Genomic DNA, 16,772 nt, shown 5'->3' with positions numbered 1-16,772 from the left:
GCCACTCAACCATTACTTAAGCCAGCTCTTTCCTGCCACCTTCCCTGATTCCCCACTCCCTGACCCCCAAGACCTCCTCACTCCCTCCTTAGTGGTACCCCACAGTACTGAGCTTGTCCCTTTAGTTAGCACTTCTATGCTCTGCCTATTTAGCTCTCCAACCAGATTTTCCCTTTGTTGGATGAAGGAACCCAGTATTTCTCATCCGTGTGTCACAGCCTCCGTCCTCTCCTCCAAACATCCCCCACCCTGGCATGGAGTAGGCCCTCTATGAGTGTTTGTTAAGTGAATGAATGAATGGATCATCTAATCCAACCCTCTTATTTTATAGTGAGGAAACTGAGGCCCAGACCTGGCTTCCCTTCTAGCCAGTTATTAAAGACTCGGGGTTTTTTTAAAAATTTATTATTATTATTATTTTAAATTTATTTTTGGCTGCGTTGGGCCTTCGTTGCTGTGTGCGCGCTTTCTCTAGTTGTGGCTTGTGGCGAGCAGGGGCTACTCTTCGTTGCGGTGCGCGGGCTTCTCATTGCGGTGGCTTCTCTTGTTGCGGAGCACGGGCTCTAGGCACGCGGGCTTCAGTAGTTGTGGCATGTGGGCTCAGTAGTTGTGGCTCGTGGGCTCTAGAGCGCAGGCTCAGTAGTTGTGGTGCACGGGCTTAGTTGCTCCGTGGCATGTGGGATCTTCCTGGACCAGGGCCCAAACCTGTGTCCCCTGCATTGGCAGGCAGATTCTTAACTGCTGCGCCACCAGGGAATTCCCAAAGACTCAGTTTTAAATCTTGGTCCTTTTTAGTCTTTCTCTTCCCATTTAATTCACACAGTCTCTGAAGTTAGACAGACATGATTGAATCCTGGCTCCGACACTTCCTAGCAATATTACCTTGGACACTCGACTTCCTTCTGAGCCTCAGTTTCCTCATTTATAAAATGAGGCCTAATAAATACCTCCTGAAAATGTTCCAAGGATCAGATGAGTTCTTGTATGTTAAGCACTTAGAAAAGGGCCTGGCCCCTAGTAGACACCCCATAGTAGTTTGTTTTTTTTGTTTTTTTTAATGTGAGGAGTTTTTAAAGAGTTCAGAACTTGGGAGCACCTGCTTAATTCAAGCCTGGGAATAAAAGCTACAACCTGAACATAAAGAAAAAGAGAGGTGTATTTTTGAAGAGGAGAATGGAATAAAATTTAGCAAGACCTTTGAGTCAGTCGAACTATTACCTCTTCCTCCAAAGAGGCTAAAGAAGATTGAGAATAGCACTCAGTCCAGTGGCCCACATTCAGTGGGAGCTCACCAAATTCCTGTTCCTGGAGCGGTGCATTCCTCTGGCTGTGGTGGTGATTCTGTGTCGGCTTCAGGATGCCGGCACAGGATTGACGTGCCCTGCTGAAGCTACACATACTATTCTCACCCCTATCTGTGTGCCTACACTTGAGCGCCCCTTCACCTGGCCAAATCCTTCAAGCCCCGCTGCCATGAAGCTTTCTCTGAATGCTTCTGCCTCTGAACTCTTGGCCCCATGGCAAGTACTACTTAGCACTTGGTTCTTTTCTGTGCTCTGTGCCTTAGTTCTACCTCCCCATCTGAGGGACTTGTCATAGTCATAGAAGGTGCATCGCCCACAGTTTCTGGGAGCATTCAAGGAGGCAGAGCTCCAGGAATACTTTGGGATTGTTTGACAGTAGGTGTTCAGTGGGGGCATGGGACCCTTCAAGTCGGGGCCACACTATTGTCTCCCAACCCCCCGACCCCCCCCCCACGTACCACACCCCTCAAATCAACCACTCCCAGGACACCCCACCCAGCCTTTTCAGTAGCCATCTTCTCTCTTAGAATTTGCAAGTATCCGGAGGGCAAGGGCCATGTTTTACTGTGTCCTCCACACAGCCCAGCATAGTACTTCCAACATTACAGACTAGAGTAAGCACATGGTTTTGCTGCTGTAGATAACTTGGTAAAGATACCATGCTTATTTCGGGCCTGTGTGTTTATATGTGTTCTTGTGTGTCTGTTCTTGCTCATTAAACTTCAAGGGGCTCCAGAGGAAGAACTGTCCATTTTGGGAAGACAGTCGTCACAAGATGATTAAAAAAACAAGTTGAGACCTGGGATTTAGATGTTTTAAAAATCCAGGAAGCCAGCATTCTGCCTTCAGTACATACTCACTTTAAATGCTCACACCAAAATTTCTCAAATTTAATATACACAATAATCACTTGGGGGGAGTGGGGAGCTTGTCAGAATTCAGATTCCAAGGCACCCTCCCACCCAGGGTCTTATTGAATAGGTCTGGGGTGGTGCCTCATACTCTGAATTTCTAACAAGCGCTACCGGGAAGTTGGAACCAGAGGATTTTTAGATGACCCTCTGAAAGACATTGAGCACTTTTTCTATTTTCATCTTCACCAGGGACCCCCAAACTTTTCACTACCAAAGGTTTTATTATTTTGCCCCTCATAGACCCTATTTTAAACACACAGTTATATGTCACTTAGTGTGTGCTAAACACTGTTTTAGGATTTTACAGGGACTTCCCTGGTGGTCCAGTGGTTAAGAATCCGCCTTCCAATGCAGGGGATGCGGGTTTGATCCCTGGCCGGGGAATTAAGATCCCACATGCCGTGGGACAGCTAAGCCTGCGTGCCACAACTACTGAGCCTGTGTGCCACAGCTAGAAAGAAGCCCACGTGCTGCAACGGAAGATCCTGCGTGCCGCAACCAAGACCAAATGCAGCCAAATAAATAAAAATAAATAAATAAATATTTTTTAAAAGGATTTTACAAATAGTTACTCTTTAAATACTCCTAACAACTCCATAAGGTAAATACTATTATTTTCCCCTTTTACAGATGAAGAAATTGAAGCCCACAAAGGTTCGGTGACTTGCCCAAAGTTGCCCAGCTAGTAGGTTTTCTTAAGTGAGGTCAAATTCACATAAAATAAAGTAATAATTTTATTTTATTTTACTTTTTGTCCGCACCACACAGCATGCGGGATCTTAGTTCCCCAACCAGGGATGGAACCCGCGCCCCCTGCAGTGGAAGCACGGAGTCTTAACCACTGGACCACCAGGGAAGTCCCTAAATTAACAATTTTAAAGTGCGCAATTTGGGGTGGGGGGAGAGATAAATTAAGAGTTTGGGATTAACACATACACACTACTATATGTAAAATAGGTAAACGGCAAGGACCTACTGTATAGCACAGGGAACTATATACTCACTATCTTGTAATAACCTATAATGGAAAAGAATCTGAAAAAGAATATATATGTGTGTGTATAGCGGATACACTTGCTGTACACTTGAAACTGTCAAAACATTGTAAATTAACTATACTTCAGTAAAAAAGAATAAACAAATGTTCTATAAAACTATTATGTACAAACTATTATGTATAAAATAAGCTACAAGGATATATTGTACAATACAGAGAATATAGCCAATATTTTATTATAACTATAAATGTAGTATAACCTTTAAAAATGGTGAATCACTATATTGTACACCTGTAACTTATATAATATGCTACATCAACTATACTTCAATTAAAAAATTTTTTAAGTGTTTTGAGCTAACAAAATGTTCTATAAAAACATTCCATTTCAAAAATTAGAAATCTAGAAAATATTTATCAATGTTTTCATTAAAAATAAATTCAACACTGAAAAAAAAATAAAGTGTGCAATTCACTGGCATTTAGTACATTCACAACATTGTGCAACCACCACCTCTAACTAGTTCCAAAATGTTTTCATCACCCCAAAATGAAACTCCGTACCTGTTAAACAGTTGCTCCCCTTTCACTCTCCAGACTCTGGCAACCTCCTGTCTGCTTTCTGTTTCTACAGATTTAACTATTCTGAATATTTCATTTAAGTGAAACCATATAATATGTGGCTTTTAGTTTCTGGTCAGTATCAAGTTTTCAAGGTTCCTCTGCATTGTAGCATGTATCTTCATTCCTTTTTATGGCCGAATAATATTCCGTTGTATGGATGTGCAGTAATTTGTTTATCCATTCCCAGCTACTAAGTTTTGTTTTTGTTTTGTTTTTTTTTGGTGGGGGGGGTCTGCACTGGGTCTTCGTTGCTGCGCGCGAGCTTTCTCTAGTTGTGGCGAGCAGGGGCTACTCTTCTTTGCGGTGCGCGGGCTTCTCATTGCAGTGGCTTCTCTTGTTGCAGAGCACAGGCTCTAGGCGCATGGGCTTCAGTAGTTGCAGCACGCGGGCTCTAGAGCGCAGGCTCAGTAGTTGTGGCTCACGGGCTTAGTTGCTCCGCGGCATGTGGGATCTTCCCGGACCAGGGCTCTAACCCGTGTCCCCTGCATTGGCAGGCGGATTCCCAACCACTCCACCACCAAGGAAGTCCCCCAGCTACTAAGTTTTGAAGTCGGGATCTGAATCCAGGCAGTCTGGTTCCAGAGTCTGTGTTCTTAACCCTCTGTATTCAAAATATTTATCTACTTAAACAGGATATATTTTAAAGTAATAATTTTCCATTGAATAACGTATCAGATACATACAAAATTGGGCCAGAACTTCAGATCAGCCCAAGATAGTCACACTGAGGGCATTTAATTCCAGCCAAAGCCAAAAACACTTGCCCTTGTAGTTAACCTCTGCAACCTCATGCTGGTGCGTTTCACTAGACTTTATGAAATACCAGTGCAATTCATTGATTCTCTCCCAGGCTTTTATGGGTTCAGGGACCCCAGTTTGGGATCCACTGGTTGCAAATCCCTGCAAGACACCCAGTCAACAGAGAGGTTCTATTGAGTTGCTCATTAAAGTCTACTGACAATCTAGAAAGTGGTCTCATGCACGTGAGAAAGGTTTTCCACACCAAGAAGCTAAACAAGAAAGGAGGTGGAAGTTAACCTTTACTAAATTGGAAAATTCCAAAATCCAGGAAGGCATTCTGTTTGAATGTTCTAGTTAACTAATTAGAGTTTCCCCACCAAGGATGCACATGGCCATGTACTGGGGACCAATAAGACAGCCCTTTAACCGCCCCCACCAAAAGGTGACAGCCTAAGCTGGACTTACCAGAGAGGCTTTCCAGACCCAGAGCATCTGCTCTGACAAAACCTAAGGTGAGAATGCTATTCCAACACAATGCTAATCGCATGATTTTTCTCCTGATTCTTCAAGGGTGTGGACAAAAAAAAAAAAAAAAAAGAGTCAGGCTTGCATCTCCTCTGGAGGTTTGTGATACTTGCGCCCCATGTCTGAGAGCCCCGTTCGATGTTCTGAGCACTGCCCTCTCCAAAGGGGCCCCTTGTTGCCCAATCAGAGACCGAACAACCAGGGCTGGATTCAAAATCATTAGCCCTGGCTTCACTCAGCAGAATAAAATGAACATCAAGGAGAGCCTTGAAGGGGAAAAGATGTTACAAAACATGTCGCTTGAGAGGCGAGAGGTGAATAGTGAGCAATGAAAGCTTCTTCATTTTTGTAGCCCCAGGGTCTAGCAGAAGGCCTGGAACTGATGGGAAAGCACTCAAAACAGGTTTGTTGATTGAATGACTGACTGAAAGAGAGCCTTCTTCTTGGTCTGGAGGTCGTTATGGAGGCATTGTAGAGCTGCTCTGTGGGGACAGAGAATGGAGGGAAGTTGGCATGGGTCTGGAGTGCCCTGCCAGGACCTACACAGACCATGTTTTTCTCTGCCTGAAAATTTCTCCCAGGCAAAGTTCTCAGAGCCTGCAAGTCTCAAAAGTAGATTCCTCGGAGCTCACTGTGTGCTTTATTCTACTGAACTCAAGTCACAGAGACTTAACAGTGGCACAGTGTTGTGGGAGAATCTGATGAGAGCACCTATATAGAAGCATATTGAAAAAGACAGAAGGCCAGGGAATTCGAATTCTTGTTAACTTACCAGTATGGCTCTGCATGGTCTAAACAACTCTTTGTGTTACTTGGCCAAGTAGGTTTCTATCTGTGGGTCTTATCACTGAACATGCACTTGCGCAGACACCCCCCCGACACACACACACACACACACACACATTTTATAATGTGGTAAACTCCTGTTTGCCAAAATCCAAATAACTACAACCCTCAAAGAGTCGGAATGCTCTTTTTGAGATACAATGCAATAATCCCTTACATTTGTATGGGGCTTTGCTGGTCACAAAGTGCTTCCCCATCCATGACCCCATTTGTTTTTTGATTGATGTTCAGAATGGTCCCGAGGCTTTGCAAGAGCCTGGAGGGTCTTGTGAAGCTTCAAAGAGCAATGACGTGTGGCGCAAGTGGCCTTGGCTGTGTGCAGGGCCTCCGAACACCAGGCACCTAGTTGTGGCAGAGACATCAGGGGTACAGTGACTGTCACAGACTTGCAGGGACATATCAGCTCTCGGGGGACTGGGCTGGTGGACGTGACTCCTACAGCTGAAAGGAGCTGAGACTCATCTGCACACAGTCAGCACTAGGGCAGCAGAGGAGACAGAAGGGTGGGCACACCCATCGCTCTTTCCTTCCAGCAGCCTTTCCATCAGTCATTCAATGGGCAGACATTGAGCACTTGAGCTCAGAAGGAGCTTGTTCTGGGTGTTGAGGGTGCAGAGACGAACAAGACTTGTCTCCTAGTTCTCCCTGGCCATGTAATCTGTGAGGTCTTCTCCCCTTCAAATGGCTCCTTGTTCATTATAACCCTATCTTTCCAGGGACAAATGTTGAGGGAAGGGGTTCCACCCAGTGGCTCCCTCCCATTTCCCTCCCTCTGTGTCTCTGGATCTCTTTCTCTCTCACACACTCACACACACACACACACACACACACACACACACACACACACACACACACACACACACTGCTTCACTCAGGGCCTCAAAAGCCTCAAGGCTAACCTGGCTATGTCATGCTCCTCTATTAAGGAGAGTATTGAATAAACCAGATCCATGGGAGCAAAATGAAAATTCATAATGCATAGCAATAATAATAGTAATCCCTCACATCTGTATAGAACTTACTAGTTTACAAAACACCTCCATCCTTATTTCTTTATTTGATCCTGTGTCCTGTCGTCATCTTTCATATTCAGAGACAATCTTCTGATTGTGATCTCCATCTATGAGTGAAGCAAGACTAAGGCAGGGCTAAGAGTCCCTCCTGCTCCACCACTCCGCTCCCCAGGTAATGAACCTGCCCCCCCCCGTTTGTTTTTGCACCTTTTTCTTTTTTTTCTTCCCTCTTTCTCTTGCTGTGCTGTCTGTGGAGCCTGGAGTTGCCTATGACTCAGCTTCCCAGTCTCTTGGGAGCCTGGAAGCCCATGGGAAAAGGTTGCTGATCAGTAGCCCCTCAAACTGGGCCACAAAGCCTTTGGCTCCTGCCAGGATGGGTGGGGTGGGCAGGGGAGACCCTCCTCTTTGGGTAGCCCCCAAATGAGCCCTAAACCACCTCAGCGGATTGGGCAGGCCTGGGCTGGGAGAAGAGGAGCACTTTCAATTGAACAAGGAAAGGAGGGTGTGATGAAGCTTTTAGTAGGATGTGAAATGGGGCTTTGAAGCTGAGGAGGCAACCGCTGAGTGCGGGCTTTGCAGGATGCAGACATACTGAAGGAGCCTGGGTCTTGCAGGAGAAGATGTTAGTGAAGGGCAAAGAGGAGCCCCCATTGCATCCACTGGGTTTTTAGGCTTTTTTGTTTTTAACCCTGACTAGTTCACTCATCCCCATTCCCTCCCGTACTCCCATATCCCCTTCATTTCTCCAGTCTCTTCACTGAGCCCTCTTCTCCCGCCATTCCTCTAATACAGCCCCAATTTGCTGAGCTGAAAATTCTCTCAGTGAAAGTCCACCCCAGATTGTTCTGAAGCCATCCCAGCCAAACATTCTCAAACTCCCCCATCCCTCTCTCTACGTGGTATTTAGCACATGGCTCGGGCCACACCAGCCACACCCTCCACCTGGCCCAGAGCTGGCCCCAGATGGGAATGCCCAAGGAACTAAGGAGGAATAGGGGGTATAAAGCCACTGTGCTCTGGTGATTTGCAGCAGTAGAGGATCAAAGCTTGTCCTCCCCTGGTAGGAGGGGTCAGGGCCGTCAGTCCTGGCAGTCGCAAGCAGGGGGCCCAAACAGCAGGGAAAAGCTGCTTTTAGCTAGTGGCCAGGTTTAAAAGGGACGATTGTGCCTAGTGGCTGCCATGCTGGGATGGGGACGGAGACCCACGATCTCCTCCCTTCATCCCTGGATGTGACCAGCAGCCAACTGAGGCTTCCAGCGTTGCCCAGCCTTGGAAACTCCCTTCCTTCAGGAAAGGAGCTTCGTTCCAGCGCAGGAGCCCCCGGCCGAGCCCTCTTCCAGCTCCTACCCTGACGTTTGGGGCCGGCCGAGTTAGCACTGTCGCTCCAGCAGTGGCAGCCAGTGCGGGGCGGGAGTGTGTAATTGCAACCACTTCCTGCCCCAGCTTGCCCTAGGGCTGGCCCCGCCCCTGAGGACAGTCGGGGCGGGGCCCAGGTACAGTGAGGGAGTCCGATTGGTGAGGGGCGGGGCTGCCGAGGAGGGCGGCCCTCAAGGGAAATCAGCTGAGACTCATAAAAAGGCGGTGTGGGGCGAGGGGGGGGGACGCCCTCGGTTTGAGCCAGCCGCAAGAAAGGGCTGGGGCCTGGGGCATTCTATTGGCACAATCTGTCCCTGCAAAGAAGGATCCAGACAACAGTCCCTCTCGAACTAGTAGACGACTAGTTCCAATATTAGCTTTATTCATGAGCTCTGAACACTCCGAAGCCCCAGTAGAGAGGGGGAGGGGAGACCCTAGAGATGCTCTCCTCTCTGGCCTTGGCACTGCTCTCCCTGAGCAAGTTAGAACTGAGAAGAGACAAGGCGGGGGGCTGCTGAAAAGACTCTGGTGGTACACAACACCCTTGGTCTGCAAGTGCCTCTCCCTTCCTGGAGCTTCCAGGATTCTCTGGCTGGTGGCATCATCGGTCTGTTGTCTACCCAGGCCTCGGAATGCCCATTGTGTGCAGAGCCCGTGCTACATCAGGTACCCTGGAGGTACAAAAGAAGCAGAAAGGCGCCTCCCTCACTTTGGGGAGCTGGACATCAACTGGGCATTAGGGTGGCAGAGTGGGCAAAACATGCCCTTGATAGTCAAAAATGGAGGTTGTGGCCCTGCCCCATCCTCACGTATTAGCTGTGTGACTTTGGGCAGCTTGCTTATCTTCTCAGCTTCAGTCTCCTGGTGTGTCGGATGAAGCTACTAATACTTGCCTTACAGGGTTGTGGCAAAGGTAAAATAAAACACGCTTTGAAAGCTATAAAGCACCCTTCAAAGGCGGGGAAGGGATGCTCACGATAAGTGGGGTAAAGGTGGGAGAGAGGACCCTGATGGCGGGAAATGAGTGGGCACCAATGATTAGGGTGCAAGCTATCCACGGGAGTGTTAAAGGAGCATGTTGTAAGAGGGCTAGTGGGGCAGGCGGGGGTCGGGGGGCTTAAGTCCGCCTGGACTCCCACTTGGAGGTGGGTCTGAGAGAGGAGATTCCCCTAGGAAAAGGTGGGCAGGCGAGGTGGAGAAAAAGCCGTAATTTCTCTCCTTTTGAGAAGGGCTTGCAGTGGTCCTGGTTGCCTTAATCATGCCCATGTGAAGAGAGGCCAGCGGTGGGTGAGGAGTTTTGTCTGGGGGGAGGGGGTTGCCTGTCAGCCCTCGAAGGCAGCAGCTGGAAGCCCGCCGCTTGCTCACATACCACGCCTGCAGCGTGCACACGGCTCGCTGGAATGAGCCCGGAATGTCTCCTCTCCTCGCCCTCTGCAGACCGAGGAGAGCCGAGGGGAGCTGGGCGAGCCAAGTACGTTAATGGCAGCTGCAAACCTGTAGGCTTCTAGGTCCCCTTCGAACTCTGGCAAGGGCTGCCTAGGCCCGGCTGACCCCTGCCCTCCCTTCCTTGCTCAGCAGCCACACGGGGGCGGGGGCGTCCTTGTTTGCTAGGTGGGTGTTGGGGGGAGGGTGTACCCAGGTGTAGTGGTGGCACATGTTTCAGGGATGCACCCACGTCTGTGCATGTCAGCAGCCGTGTCTGCATACAAACGTGTCATACATGTGCACGCTCCAAGTGGCACGAATGCGGGATTGACGTTTCTGCTCCTGTCTGACTTTGGACCTTCTCCTCTGTAAAATGAAGAGACTTGTACCAGAGCATCTCAGAGGGCCCTTTCAGCTCAAATGTTCACTGTTTCCACATGTAAGGCTATGGCTACTTAAAAAGTCAGAGCAGCGGAAAAAAAAAAAAATCAGCCAGGGCTTCCCTGGTGGCGCAGTGGTTAAGAATCCGCCTGCCAATGCAGGGGACACCGGTTCGAGCCCTGGTCCAGGAAGATCCCACATGCCGCGGAGCAACTAAGCCCGTGCGCCACAACCACTGAGCCTGCGCTCTAGAGCCCGTGAGCCACAACTACTGAGCCCGGGTGCCACAACTACTGAAGCCTGCATGCCTAGAGCCCGTGCTCCGCAACAAGAGAAGCCACCGCAATGAGAAGCCCGCGCGCCGCAACGAAGAGTAGCCCCCGCTCACCGCAACTAGAGAAAGCCCACGTGCAGCAACGAAGACCCAACGCAGCCAAAAATAAATAAATAAAATAAATAAATTTATTTAAAACAAAATCAGCCAAACCAGTTGTGACGTTGGTTGTCGACACTTCAGATGTTTAGGTTTGAAGATTCAACTTTCAAAAGGCCAGTTACTTGGCATCATGTAACGTCTGTTCGCTTTCCACCCGGACTGTGGCATGATGGTGTTTGTCTATTTGCTGTGTGTTTACATGTGTGTGAGTGCAACTATGGGTGCGTGTTTAAATTGCATCACAGAATATTAGAGCTGAACGAGATCCTGGAGGTCATCTAATTGAATCCCTTCCATTTCTGATTCATTTATTCAACACCCCTTTTGTGAGCCGGGATCTGTGCGGGGGAGCTGCAGAGATAAATAAGACTTAGTTTCTGCCCTCCAGGAACTCACCTCTAGCAGGGGGGAGAAACATGTAAACAAATAATTACAATACAATGTGATAATAGAGGTATATATCCTATGCTATGGGAGCCCAGAGGAAAGGCCAATTAATTCCGCCTGGAGGTGTCTGGGACAGAAACTACAGTGACAGTCTCACAATCATTCTACAGCCAATGAGCTTTCACCTTCACTTTCCTACTTCCAAAATATTCATCCTTGTTCTCCTAGCCAGCCTTCTTCTCAGGAAATCTAGGAAGATGCACACTAGGTCTAGGTAACCAGGAGAACCTAGAAACTCCTAGCGAGCTGGGAGTGAGAAGTTCCCGGCTGGGAGTATAAGGCTATGAGAAGAGAACCAGCGCCTCCACACAAAGGGCCTGTCTGCACAACCGTAAAAGGATTGGCCAAGTGGCATGCTAGGATCAGCACCACCCACTGGGATCCACCGTGACCCCTACCCCTCTCAGCTCTAGGCCAGGGAGAGCCATAGTTGCAGATAGTTGAGTGAGGTTGCCTGGTGTTGGAGGGATGGAGACTGAGAGGGAGGCCAAGGGAACTGAGACTCCAGTCCTTCTTGCCTGGCCAAAGGGGTGTGTGGATGGAGAGCGCCTTCAACAGGGCGTGCCCTTTGAGTTTTCTGCCCGAGGAACGTGGTTGCGTTAGGCATCCTGTCTCCCTTGCCCCGGCGGCCCTGGTTAACAGCAGTGCACGTTAGTGAGATGGTTGCTGATGGGGTAGCCGTAGTCGGCGCGGAGGGCAGATTAGAGCGATGCTAACTGGCGGAGGGGAGGGAAGACAGTAACTCTGGACTCGACACCAGGTTCCAACCTCTGCCCTACCTGCCCAAGAGGTAGCTGTGGGAGGCTAACCTGCAGCCCTCAACCTCCACCCCACCTAGCGTCCTTCTCCCTCTCCGCGGGCAGAAGACAAACCACCCTCGGGGCCTACCACCACCCACCCACCCGCAGGGCGGGAGCACTCCCTCCCCCTCCCACCCCTCGATCCCTAAAGCCCGGAGATGCTACGGCGAAGGGAACCCTGGGAGTGCGCCTTGAATGACCCCCAAACACATCTGGATTTTTGGAGTTCGGGCCAGCCCCCGAAACGGACCCCAGGGAAGTCCGCCAGAGGGAGGGGGCGGGGGAAGGGAGCGGCAGAGCCGAGCGAAGGGCCTGCCGTTTAGGACTCCCGGCCCCACGACTAGGACCGTCCCAAACTTCCTGTTTCTTCCGGCCGCTCTGACCCTGGGGCTGCAGCTCCGAGATAGCTCGGGGCCTGGAAGTGCATGCTGGGTAAGCGCAGACGGACGGAGTAGGCGAGCTGCTCGCTGTCGCTGTCGCCGCGGCGCAGGGCCGGTGTGGGCGCGCGCTCGCCTTCCTTCCCCGGCGGTCACGCTTTGCATGTGGGATGGGCAGCGGGCAGGTGGCAGGGAGGCCCCCGCGCCCAGGGCTCTGGGAGGAGCTTAAGCCGGGGCGGGGGCGGAGGGGGAAGGGGAGGAGGTGGCCGGAGGGGCGGGGGTGTGGGCCGGGAGTTTCTGCATTTTAAAGGGAAGCCGAGTCGCCTGCTTCGGAGGCCGAAGTTCGAGCCGACCTCGCCGCGCCGAGTGCAGGAAATCCTGGAGGGGCAGCGCAGCCGGCTCGGCCCCGGCCCGGCCCCCGGCTCTCGCGCCTCCCCGAAGCCCTAGGGGGGTCGTTTAGGACGGGTAAAAGGAAGTCCTTCTTTACTCTGCGAGGAGGAAACTTAACGGAACGGGTGACCCCCCCTCCCCAAAGGTGGGCCAGATTTAGGATTAAAAAAAAAAAGTGTGGGCAAATACCCGACTCCAGAGAGAAACTAAGGTGATCCCAATCGCGGAGGGGTGAAGGTAGGAAAGGACAACCCTTCCCTCTGCTTCCGTCCTCAAGATAGACGGCATGGAGTGGGGGGCCTGAAGCAGACGACGCTCGACTGCTATCCTGAGGTGCCTTCTCCCCAGCAGCCCCACTCTCCTCCCCGATGCTGCTACTTAGTTCCCGCTTCAAGACGCCGGGGGAGAGAAGTCGCCGGGGAAAGATAGTTAACTGCGAAACGAGGAGATTACCCCCCCCCCCCCCCCCTCCTTTGGGGCCACACCCCCTGAACGCCACCGCATCACCCACTGCCATCACCTCTCAATAGTCCCCACTCTCCGGCTTCGCCACATGTTTGCGTGGCATCTCGATGAAACTGGTAGTTATGCTCTCGACCTGGGGTCGAGGTTGGATATAGGACCAAGCAGGGTGGGAGGTAGGGCACACAGGGGCCCACTTCACAGATTATTGCTCCCATTTTGAAGATGAAGAAACCGAGGCAGCCCAGAGAGCTTGGGCGTTTGCTGAGCTCACACAGGGAATTAGTAATAGAGGTTAAAACACACCTTGGAGATGGGGGGCAGGGGTTGATGTTTAAGACTCAGATTAAGCAATCACATCCCCCACCAAGTCTCTCCAGACTCCATGCCTCCCACTAGCTGGGTGCTACCTTAGCAATCCTCTCTTATCCTCTCTCTGATGGCACAACGCACTTAGGGTTTTTGTTTTCTGGTTTGTTTTTTTTTTACTTTTTATTTATTTATTTATTTATTTATGGCTGTGTTGGGTCTTCGTTTCTGTGCGAGCGCTTTCTCTACTTGCGGCAAGTGGGGGCCACTCTTCATCGCGGTGTGCGGGCCTCTCACTATCGCGGCCTCTCTTGTTGCGGAGCACAGGGTCCAGATGCACAGGCTCAGCAATTGTGGCTCACGGGCCTAGTTGCTCCGCGGCATGTGGGATCCTCCCGGACCAGGGCTCAAACCCGTGTCCCCTGCATTGGCAGGCAGATTCTCAACCACTGCGCCACCAGGGAAGCCCCTGGTTTTTTTTTAAATCGCGTTTCTGTCACCCATGCACTGCTGGACTGTGAGTGCCTCAATGATGGAGACAGGGTCTTGATATTTATTATGTGATCTCAGTGCCTAATAAAATGCTTGGCACATAGGAGTCACTCAATAAATGTTTCTTTTTTGAACAATGGAAATCAGGAGTCCAGACTCCCAACCCTTTTCAAGTCAAAATGCTCTCTTATCCCATAACTAAGACCCGACGCAACCAAATAAATAAATAAATAAATATTTTTCTTTTAAATGCTCTCTTATCTACCCATCTACCTACACACCCGGCTTAGAAGTACCCCTTTAGGAGCAAGATCTTTCTGTTGCCACATATCCCTGGTGCTGGACTCTGCAGTTAGAGGGGCTTTCAAAAGTAGACACGGGGGGGGGAGGGGCCGTCTTGGGCTGGCTGGCTAGCTCACCTAGCCAGGGGCAGGCTCAAGCTGCCCAGTTACAAATCTGTTATGTATGTTCTGTACTCTGGTGCCCTTCTCCCGAACCAAAATATAGCAGGCAGTGCAAACATTTATGCAAATGAGCCAAGAGCCCTGCTGCTTTCAAAAATAAATGATGGAGCCCGTATCAGTAGTTGCAGTGTGTCTTGGCAGGGTTTGGAAGGGGCCCTGCCCGCCCCTTGCTAGTTCTCTCGGGAAGCCAGGCACAGTGAGAAGCAGTGTCCCCTACCCCCGTAGTTTCCCCCTCCCTTCCAAAACTACAAACAGCCACAAACCACATGGCCCACAAGCAACCGAGATTTGTGGCCTTTGGAACCTCCCAGGGCAGGGGTCAGTAGGGAGGTCAAAGGGGGTGTAGGCATCACACAGTCCAGAGTCATTACTCTAATGCCCTCTGGGAGAGTTTCAAATCAATGGGCCTATTTGTCCTCCCTCCAGGGAGGACTGGGGGTAGGGCAGTGGGGGTCCATTATCATGCCCACCCCCACCCCCCATAACACTGCCTCCAAGAAGCTCACTGAAGGCCTGGTAGCCTGCAAATCTCCCCACTACCAGAAAAGCAGAAACCGGAAGTGGGATGATTTCTGTGGGGATGGGCAGACAGGACGTGTTCTTTGGATTCTAGGTTCGGAATCTAGGAGTCTGGACTTTCATTTGGGAGTCTGTGGCATTTACAATGCCAGTGGGGTAACCCAGGGCCGCTGTTGACCCCCCACGTTTTGGTAGCCAGCCAATTTCCAGCAAGATTGTGCCCTGGCCCATGATTGTCCCTGTTCCTTCTGGGAGAGTTTTAGAATCACTCGCTGTGGGAAAGAGGCGAGATAGTATAGTGAGTGGTTGAGGGCCTGGACTTGGGCGTTGGCCAGACCTGGATTCCAAACCCAGCTCTGCCACTAACCAGCTGTGTGACCTCTTCAAGTTACCTTCTCTGAGCCATAGTTTCCTTATCTGTTAAACCGGGATAATAATAGTACCTACCACATGAGACTGTTATTGGATTAAATATGATGTGTACTATGTACTTGGCACTTTCTTACGTGCTCAATACGTTGTAGCTGTGGTGACCATTCTTAATAAGTTTTATACATCTTTATTGGAGTATAATTGCTTCACAATTGCAAGTTAAGTATTGTGTTACCTGTTACCTATCAAACCTGGGGCATTTCTCAGCTCAAGTCCCTCCCTAAGATCCTGGAGAGATGGAATTCCTTCCGGCACCCCTCCCCTCCCAGCATTTGGGTAATTGTTATCAGGATTGGCTCGGGATATGCCTAAGGTGCGGCAAGGGTGACTTTGGCCACAGGCAGTATCCCTTGAGGGAATTTAGCTTTATTGACTAAAATGGTTTTAAGTTGTGGTCAGTAGGGGGGGGCGGGGCTCAGGGAAACTGTCCCTCCGTAAGCTCTAAAACACATGCCCATGGTATCTAGGGCCAGGCTAGTACCATGGCTCTAGGCACCAGCTAAGTGTGCATTTACAGTGAGGCAGCTTTGAAAATGGTTTGCCTGATTTACTTGATAACTTCCATCTCTAAATGGCCTTTGTTTAAAAATTTACCCTGGTATGGAATGAGAGAGAGTTCACTTTTAATTCCAAATTTTGGAGGCGGGGGTTGGTAGGCCAGGGAGCGGCAGTTCGCTAAGTGCTGGCCAAGATGGGCAGGGAAACACAATCTGGTTCTGCCAGAAGTTCAGGAATATGTAGGTCCAGCTCTGCTTTTGCAGGGCACTTTCGGATTCATCCTTTTTTTCATTGAGTTTGTACTGCAAAAGAGAGGGAGACTGAGTCTCTCTCGTCAGACTCTGGCTCCCTGAGGTTGGAGACCTTGTCATCCACCCCCACAGGACCAGGAGCCTTCCGACGGCGGGGTCCTAGTCTCCCCAGTGAGGCTGGCGGTTCCCCAGCCTGGGAACCGAGAGCGTTGCCTCGGTCCTCGGAGCGTCTCCCCCCACCGGCGCCCGGTGCATTCCTTGATGTTCGAGGCGCCCGGAGGCTCAGCACCCGCGGCAGAGCGATTGGCGCGAACGGGGAAAGGATGGTGCCTCGGGGGCCCTAACTCCCCAGACCTCTGGCTGGGGAGGGGACGGGGGAGCTGCACGCCGCCCGCGGAGGGAGGGGCCACGTGGTGGGGAGCTGCAGAGGGGTGCCCCCGGAGTCCGTCCGAGCCCTTTTGTCTGTCCCCCGCGCAGAAGCCCCCTCCCCAAAGAGGGCTGGCATCGGGGAAGGAGGGAGGCCCGGGCGAGGGGTGAGGGGGAGAGGGGAGGGGAGAGGAGAGGGAGCGAGCACTATGGGGGCTGGGAGAGGCTGGAGGGGTGGAGGGGCCGGAGGCCGAGCCGAGAGGAGCGGCCGGAGCTGCCCGAGAAGGCGAGGAGGGAAAAACGGAGGAAGGAAACCCATCCTGCCCCCAACACCCGAGTGTCTCCTGTTACCAACCGAAAGGTGCTGCCTCAGGAAGAGGTGATCGGAGCCGTTGAGAGCAGT

This window comes from Balaenoptera musculus, chromosome X (genome assembly GCF_009873245.2).
Source record: "Balaenoptera musculus isolate JJ_BM4_2016_0621 chromosome X, mBalMus1.pri.v3, whole genome shotgun sequence".
Taxonomy (NCBI): Eukaryota; Metazoa; Chordata; class Mammalia; order Artiodactyla; family Balaenopteridae; genus Balaenoptera; species Balaenoptera musculus.
This window is presented reverse-complemented; position numbering follows the sequence as displayed.